The sequence below is a fragment of the Morone saxatilis genome, unplaced genomic scaffold (genome assembly GCF_004916995.1).
Source record: "Morone saxatilis isolate NCDOM2014 unplaced genomic scaffold, NCSU_SB_2.0 Contig22, whole genome shotgun sequence".
Taxonomy (NCBI): Eukaryota; Metazoa; Chordata; class Actinopteri; family Moronidae; genus Morone; species Morone saxatilis.
This window is the reverse complement of record NW_023339785.1, coordinates 23113149-23122525: the sequence shown is the minus strand read 5'-3', so window position 1 is coordinate 23122525 and position 9377 is coordinate 23113149.

The following is a 9377-nucleotide window of genomic DNA, read 5'->3' as shown; positions in this document are numbered from 1 at the left end:
AGAGGAAAACCCCTGAGCTGCCCCCTGATGTGAGAAAGGATGGCCTTCATCATTTCCCAACATGGGAAACCCGACAGAGATGCAAGCACTGCGTAGGCCACTTTGCCCATGTGTACTGTGAGAAATGCAGAGTGCATCTTTGTCTGAACAAGGACAGAAACTGTTTTCAAGCCTACCATCACTCAAAATAAAAAGGTTGTGAACCGCAAAATGAGTAAAAATAACTGAAATGTTATGTCTTCCAGACTTCCACCCTGCCAGTTCCATTGCTGCATTTGTTGGATTTGTTGGATTTGTTTGTGTATTTTTTGTTCAAGAAAAAAAAGAATCTTTGAGCATTGTAACCCGCTGTATCAAATATGATACAAATTAAAACTCCTATATGGAAATTGATATTTGAATTTTTTTTTTTTTTTTTGTTCAGAAGGACCAATAAAGGCTCCAGTTTCAAAGAACTGGAATTTTCTGTCAATTATTTAATGGTTTGGGCTTTACAGGGTTAAGAAATGTCATATTATATGTCATATTATATATGTAATAATAGGATGGCAGGGGTTTCGGCCTATTATTCCGGCCTAAGCTATTCTAATTTAAGTGTATTTTCCGAAAACGTTAAACTGTTCTTTCAAAGAATATTTATATATTTATATATAAGTCTCATTCTCAAACAAAGTTCATGCTGTATGATCATTTGTGCACCACTCAAGAATCTTCCAAATGAATAATTGACAATGTAATAATTTATGCTGTCCTAGAGCACTGGTTCTCAAACTATGGTACATGTACCAAAGTAGTTGCATTAGGAATTAGGAATTAGGAATAAACCTGCCTCCTGTGAACTTTCTGTAGAGTAGGTGCTACTGTATTTTAACGTTAGTCATGGAGAGTCTAATATTTTTGGAGGTTGTATGCAGTGTAAAAAGTTTAAGAAAACACTGTCCTACATCATTACTGATCACTGCATTCATAATGCATCCATTAACCATGACACCATGAAATATAGTGATATCTACTTGCCTGCAGTATTACTAACACATTTACTTAGGACATTTTTACATTAGGTTTGTTTGATTGAGTTCAAACCTCATCAAAGTGTAGGTGTTCATAATGTTTGCTAGGAAATTATGTTGGCTCCTGTCTTGATGTATTCCGAGAAAATGTACAGGTCGGTGGAGCTACATCAGTCAACTATACAGGATACAAATAAGTATGAAAAATGAGCGCCCTCCTCTTCTGCCCTCCAAGGGAAAATGATCATGTGCCATCAAACTGAACTATGTTTTTATTTCAGTTATTAGGTGCACCAAAGTTTAAATGGAGCTAATTTTCAGAGCACCTCATTCAAGTTGCCTCAGATGCAGTTTTGATTGGTCTGCAACCCTGTTCAGAAAACAACATTCATATTCACAGATGAACAACTCTGAAACCCAATTTGAACTAGTCCTCCAGTGTGAAATTGCAGTAAAGTAAGGTATTCAAAAGCTATTGAAAATCAGTAAGATGAACAATTAATACAATTAATATGAAATGATTTGAAGATAAGTAACACCGTTTGGCCTCATAAAAGATAACTGTATCCACACAAACAAAACAATAATTATCCATCAAATGGAAGTAATGCAAATGTACCAATACTAAAAAACTATTTATCCTAGGCCTTGAAATGTTTCCTGTTAGAGAATTTACAGAATGATGACTTCAACTAGACTTCATTGCTTCCATACCTGTATCTACAAATTATACCAGACACAAGTGAGCACCCATGCGCACACACACGCGCGCGGATACACACCCAAAACATTTTTCTGTCCTCCACTGATTCCATTACACTGTCAGCTCAGCAATCACGGTGTCTGCAGCTTCATCACCAAAATTTCCAGCTGTCAAACTGACTTTTTGCAAACATTTATAGAAGCAGACAGTGTTGTACAGTTCCGTCAAGCGTCCGCACGAGGACGAGACAATCACATCACATCATATTAAAAGAGTAAAACAGACGTGCACCAAAAATAAACCCGTTAATACAAACAAAGATGGGAGATTATTTTCACACATGCACATGATCACACACATACACACCCCAAACGCGAGTTCATTATGTCTGTCTATAATTAGCAGTGGGTTGAAGAGGAAGCTGTCTTGCCTCCGTCTGTCATATTATCAGATGACAGAGCACCTGACAGTCACTATGATTTATCAGCTGGATATTACATTTCCATAATCCCACTCTGTCTGTCTCTCTTTGTTGCTTTCTCTCACCTCCTCGCTGGTCTCTCTCTTACTCTGTCACTCTCTCTTCTTCTATATAAACTACATCTTTGTCTCACTTTATTGCATTTTATTTATTGTGACCATGATTGTGTGGATCCTCTTTTGCCTAACCACCTTGCCCCTCGGAGGTCAGAAGTCAGTCTACCACGGCTATGCAGTGTCTAGCCAAAGGACATATTAAGAGGGCCGGTGCTTGCTAACACAGCGGTTATATGAGGTACTTTGTAATGTCTTATTCAGTTTTTATTTTTGAGAATGAATATGCAGTGAGATCCTATTACCTAATACACAGTCCATTTAATAAATCATGTGACATACAGATCACTATAGATGCCAGCTATACAATACAATATCCTTATTCTTTTTATAAATGACAAAATAACACATTTAATATTTGTGGATACAGTGTTTGCAAAGAGAAATAGAAAAGACAGTACACACAAAACATATGAAGTGCTCTCTCTCCTTTCTGCAAGAAAGCCTTTATGACATGTGGTTATTTGTGGCAATGTTGCAAAATCATCAGTCACGGTTTGGTTAGGTTTAGGCACCAACACTACTTGTTTGTGGTCTAGGAAAAGATAATGGTTTTAGTTAAAATAACTCTGTTACATAAACCACGGCATAAATGATGCCACAAATCACGTAACTTATGTAATTAAAAGTTTACTGGGACACAAACCGTATCTTGTGTTGCATGGGCTGCTGTCATTCACTGGAATTTGATTTCCAGTCCTGGGTCCATGTGGTGCTGATGTTTTTCATGACATTTTGGATTGTAACCGTTGCAAATTTAGCTAAGGGCTGGCTTAAATGTTTTTGGTCAGCCGCAAATTGACTAGAAATTAGTTCAGATTATCCATAAATAGCAAGAGATGGAAGAGATTTGAAGACTGTTTTATTAGTTCATCAGTTATAAATGTACCGTAATAAAAAAGTTACTGCCACATCATAACCAAATACGTTTTTAATTAAATGAAAGAGAAGATATTGTAGGAATTATGCATTCATGCAGAGCAAGCAATGTTAGTGAAGCTGTCTTAAGAGCTAAATTAAAGCACAGTGTGTGTGTGTGTGTTTACAACATCTTTGTGCATCCATATCTGCTTCTTAATGACTGTGTATGTGTGTCACTTTAATGCTGGAGTCAGATTAATGAAGTATGAACCTTGGAAGGGACTAAATGAACACATGCTGTTTACAATTATCTATGGTAAGTCACACGGCACAGCGCTGCTGCAGAGTGCTATATTAGGCAATATGGCAACTTCAGGCTTCAAAACTATCTCTCAGTACCTGTCAATTAAACAATGAAGCAGGAAAAAGAATGAGGAGCTGTTTAAGCTATGTTAACAGCATGTTTAATTTGAGTTTTTAGGTTTTTTACCCATTACAACGTGTAACCCATTATAAACTGACAATGGTCTTGAAAGGATGCGTGGGCAAAGTAACATTAGCATAACACAAAACATAATTTGTTGTGCTTACACCTCTGTTGGTTTTTCCATTTTTTACTGATCAGAAAATGTCTGAGTAAAATTTGAGGAAGAACAAACGGTTAAACAAAGGTTATAGAAAAATCTTTGAATATATTGATTGAAATCTTCCCCTCTGTCAAAAAACAAGGTAAGCAGCATGGAAGTGCTGGCTGAGTTTAGTTTTAAATAATGCAAAAAGATGTGAAGTGCAAAACACTGCAGTGACCCAGGGCCATTTTCCTGCCTCAACACCTCTGGCTTATTCGAGCTTTCCAACAAACATAACTGTCAGCTATATGGATGGGAAGCCAGTGAGGGATCGTGCAGGGTTGGATCTGAGGGGGATTATGTGATTCTCTGCATATGTTGTGCCCTCCCGGTGAGGCCTCTTGCTGGCAAAGTAAAAACATGCAGCTAAGGCATAAGGCTGATCTCAACCTCTCAAGGCCAACACAGCGAGTTGGCCCCAACAAAAGCAAAGAATTAGTTCATTTATTTTGTGAAACTGTCCGTACCTCCCATTGTTTAATGCCTCTCCACATAAAACCCACTGTGGGGGCACTGTATTGATTCTTACAAAACCGTAAGAAAGATATTTGTCTTTATTCATTCCAATTCATCCTCAATGGACCTTAAATACAGCTAATTTAATGGCAATCCAATCAATAGTCATTGAGATATTTCCCTCTAAACCACAAATGTTAACCTCATGAAGACACTATAAAAGACAGGAACAAGACAAGTTCCTAATGCTGACAGACTGATATTACCATCCCTACAGCCATGCCATGAGAATGGCAAAAAAAAAAAAGTCCTAGTATCACAAACTATAAATCTATAATCAAGCAGATATGTGAAGTGCGATGGAGAGCGCACTATAGGAGCTATTGAACTCTGCTATGTTAAATATCAGGATATCATGTTGTGACTAGTTCATAACGGCAAAGCACTTTGGGTTTTAGATTTTTGCTCTTACATAAATGCTGCATGATTTAACACTTGAGTAAGCTCTAGCAGCTAATTTCAAGCCCCCCTTACTTTAGAAAGGAAGAAAGACAGAAAGAGTGTATCCATTATTTAAGAATCTTAAAGCCCTAGTTCACAGAGATTGTTCCTGCAGCTGTCATATTCCAAATGAAGCTGCCCTATCTGCATACAGACAATTCTACAGGGTAGTTAAAGGGAATTATTAGAACTGCCGGTCATGAAACAGCAAATACCTGAACAGCAGGTTTTTGTACCCAAACAATTATTTGGTATGCATGCAGAGAATACAATAATGAAAAATGGATATAAAGAAAAAGCTCCATTTGAGCCCATTAGGCTACTTCTATAGAACTGTAATTCATTTAACTTCGGGCAAAATGAGTCAGGCTTGTTAGATTGGGGAGTATTTGTTAGGAAGTATAGCTCCTTTTCCCAGAGATTCAGAGGCTTATCTCTCCCTCTCTCACTTTCTGCCCCTTAATAATCTTTCCAACCCTCAGGGCAGAGCCAACCTTTAGGCTTCGAGATACATGCTGCATGCTGATGTATATGCATAAAGCTGTGTGTGAGAATGTGTGTGTAAGGTTTGAACATGTTTGTGTGGCAATGTGTGGGGATGTACTGTAAGTCCACAGATGTTTGTGTGTGACACTCACACACATTATTATGTGCATTATTTTACTTTAATACTTTTTACTTGACAGATGAATGAGAGAAAATCCTCTGGAGTGTGGATACTTAGCTTCTTCCACTGCAGGGGGTTAAACTTGAATTTAAGTTTAGAGGGTGCCGTATGAATTTAGGTTAGGCCCATATTACAAAGAATTAAAGGAAAGCCCATCTTAAAGTTTACAAAGTTAAGATAAGCTCTGCCTTAAAAAGACTGCAGAAACTATATATTTGGTCAAAATTAAGTTCAGACCATGTTATACCACATGCCAAATTTGAAGTAAACAAAAAAAATCAATTAAAAATCCATTAAAAGAAAACCCTCCAGTAACTGCACTCTGGCACTCTCAGTCAAGAGTTGGTAGATACTGCATTCTATGATGCTCATCTAAGGACAGAGTGCCGCATTGGCTTTATTTAGCTATTATGTAGGCTTCATGGCAATGCTATTTGCGATAAAATAATCAGCCTAAAAAGGCATGAAATGAAGGCAATTCAACCTCTCTGTCACGCAAACCACATCTTCTCAACCTCCCTGCTTCAAAAGTTCTTGCTCTCTGCCTTTGTAGGGTGATTTAATTACTTTAATTTTGCTGCTATGTGTATTTTGTGGATAACTGGTTTAAATTTAGTTTGTAAATGTCAGATTTTGATGCTGGTACTGTATTTATATGATACACATAATCTCCTTGGTGACAGTAATCTCCACAGAGTAGACAGCAGTGCACTGGTAACATGCTGTATTTTAAGTAAGAAACCTCTGAAACCTTTACCTCTTTACTTACCTCTGTGTTAATGACTAGAAAACATTGTTGTCATGCTGCTCCATCTCCTTTCTCCACCTACATCACTTTTATATCAATGAGTAAACGGACGACCACTAAATAAGTGGCATATTATTTCCTGTGAATATCAGAAATGAGTTTTCCTGATTATTTTAGGGAGGTTTTCATAGAATATTTGGACTAATTCTGTGTTGTCTTCTCACAATGCTTGGCTCTTTGTTTTTAACTGCAAACTTTTCTAATGCACCTTTTAAATTAAAGAAGGCCTTGCAACCCTTCGTGAAGCTCTGGCAATCCCTAGTGGAGGTCCTGACCCCCAGGTTGGAGAACCACAGACCCACGTCACCCACAGCTGTGAGAACACCTGTTCTCTTAGGGCTGTCAAAAGGCATCTTGGTAAATTTAGAAAATCACAGATGAAGTGCATTTAGGGATAGTGAAGTTTCCCATAGACAATACATGTTTGTGAGTGTGTGTTACATTACACTCTGCTGTGCTTGTGTAGCAACATCTTGACATATCCATTTATTCCTAGTAAGCTCATGAGCAGAGCTATTTAGACACCTACCTCGATGGCAGAACCAAACTGACTAATCTGTCACTCTGTTATTGATTTCCCATCCTAAAGCTCATATATCGACCAGTTGTGAAAGCTTTAATTTTGCGGATTGCACTTTGTGATGACAAAATGACACTCGATCCTGTTAGATTCCACCGTTATAGATTGTGATAGATTGAGCAAAATCCAGCCTCAGTCTCCAACTTAAAGCGTAATAACACTCACACTTAATGATTCATATAATTACTTATATGGCTACAGACAGCCAAATCAATAATTGTGAACATGAACGACTCTTGCCTAGAGCAAAAGGAATCAGAGACAATATCTGGTGTCATCAAAATAAGCCCATCGTCGCTGCAAAAACAATGAACGAGAAGCTAATGTTGTGGAAACAGTTGTAGTAGCCTACACAGTGTGATTTAACTGAGACATCAGCAGATATTCTGGCTTGTTACCCTTAGCACTAAGAAGTAAAATACAATTCCGAGCTGTTTTAATGCACAAAGAAAACACTATAAAGTCATTACATCAGTAGCTCAGCATCTAGACTCATTTCGAGTTGTGGGATGAGATTTCTTATAAATAAAATAATGTGAATCAGTGGAAGACCTATGGGAGAAAGAAGTGGGTTCCAAAGTCTAGGGGTTTGTGTTGATTTTTCCTTTATTGTCACCCATCATCAGTCGATAATGGGAAATGTATATTATATGTATTATTCTGATAATAAAATTAATTATTGGTCAATAATACTTACTATTTTTTATTTTTGAATTCTTATGCAACACTTTTGATAGGTGTTATGTTCTATGAAAGCCAAAGTGTGTTTGTGATGTTTTCTTATATACTTTATTAAAAAAAAATCAATGTCAGTCAGATTCAGTTAGATTTTGCATTTATGCATGTAGTATGCCATGGGTATGTATTGCCTTGTGTTGTGTAGATACACTGATATTTTAACTCAAACTAATTACATAGAATTTTTTAAGTAACACTAACCCAAGTTTAAAAGTTACAGAAACATTCCTGAATTAGTATGTATTTTATATTTACAGTACAAATAAGTACAAAATTGAGTCAGTGTCACTCAAAATTACTAGTAAAAGCTGCTTAATCAAGAATCTTTTAAGTTACAAAACTGGTGTTACTTAAAAAAAAATTATCAGGTTTTACAGTTGAAAGTGAAAACAAACACACACAATTTACAGTTTCCCAGCATCATAAATCTGCAAGAACACATGTGTCAGTGTTCATCATTCAGTACATAAAGGCAGTTTCAGAGACAAAACTTTTACTACTATTCCACTGACACTGGAGGGGGAATTCCTAATTGACACCCAGCAATCAAACAGTTTCTACCAGAATTAGTTTAAACTGTGATATTTGATCTGCAGCTCCATAAAGATTACATCTCTGGAAAATGTAAAAAAAAAAAAAAATAAATGTCCAAAAAGGGCTGAGGTGATGAAAGCTTCGCTTTGGTGGAGCATAACATATTTAGCAGTTATCAGTACTGAGGCTGGGGGGTTAATTATGAATGCAGCTGGGACGAGCAGATCTACAGGGCAGATAATGGTGGAGGTGAAATACTGCTAATGGGCTAATGTTAGGAAGAGAAACTAATGAATGAACTGCCCTAACCCCCGTGGCAGATAGAAGCTGGAGTTAATGATAAAAGCAGCAAGGGAAAAGGAGCACACAAGATCATGACTCCGCGTGAATGCATTTGCATGTGTGTGTGAGGTTATTGTGGTGTATGTGGCAGTGTTAGCATGTGTGTGTGTGAGTGGGTGACACACAGATGGGACCATACATCAGGTATTTTTACAGCCCGGGACCATTTTCAAAATGGCCTGGCAGGTTAAATATCATTAGAACCACAGTGAATCAGACAGAAGGAAGCTTTCAGAGTAATGGATACCTCACACACACAAATATACACACACATATCATGTAAGGCCTGCTAGGGAGGGTACAATATGTTCATCTATTTAACCCTCACTGGGTGAAGGTGTGTGTGTGTGTGTGTGTGTTCTGGGATCATGTAATGGAAGCCCAAAGGACATATACATTACTTCTGAGAGGGAGAGAGGCCATTGAACACTTCATAAATATAGAGGGAGGAAAGTCATATGCTGCACTACATGAATACTAAATAAAGTGTGTCTGTGTGGCGGAGTGGTATGAAGTAGCAAAAGAAGGGTGAGAGAGGTTACAAAATGACAGAGAGAGAGTGAGAGAAAAGGCTTATGTAGCAGCACATAAATCCAGAGCCATTCAGAGCTGGGACACGGCTATAAAAAGCCAGAGACCAAACTATAGCCAGGGACACTCGTTAGGACCTTGGCTGACCTTACAGTGGAAGGTGCCATGGTGATGATGGGATTTATTGGAGCACCTGAATAATCTAGTTGGGTACGGAGCATACTCTCACACACTGACAGAAGAGAAAAAACAGCAGTCAGAACCATGAGGACCAGGACTGCTGCTAAAAGCTAACTTGAAAAGTTAATTCTTGTCATCTGAAACAGGAGCTTGCCAAAAATAAAAAATGTAGCTGCATGAGCTTATACCAGAACTTACAAAAACATCTGATGGTCTTCATCAGCAGATGGCGTTTGCTCAGTT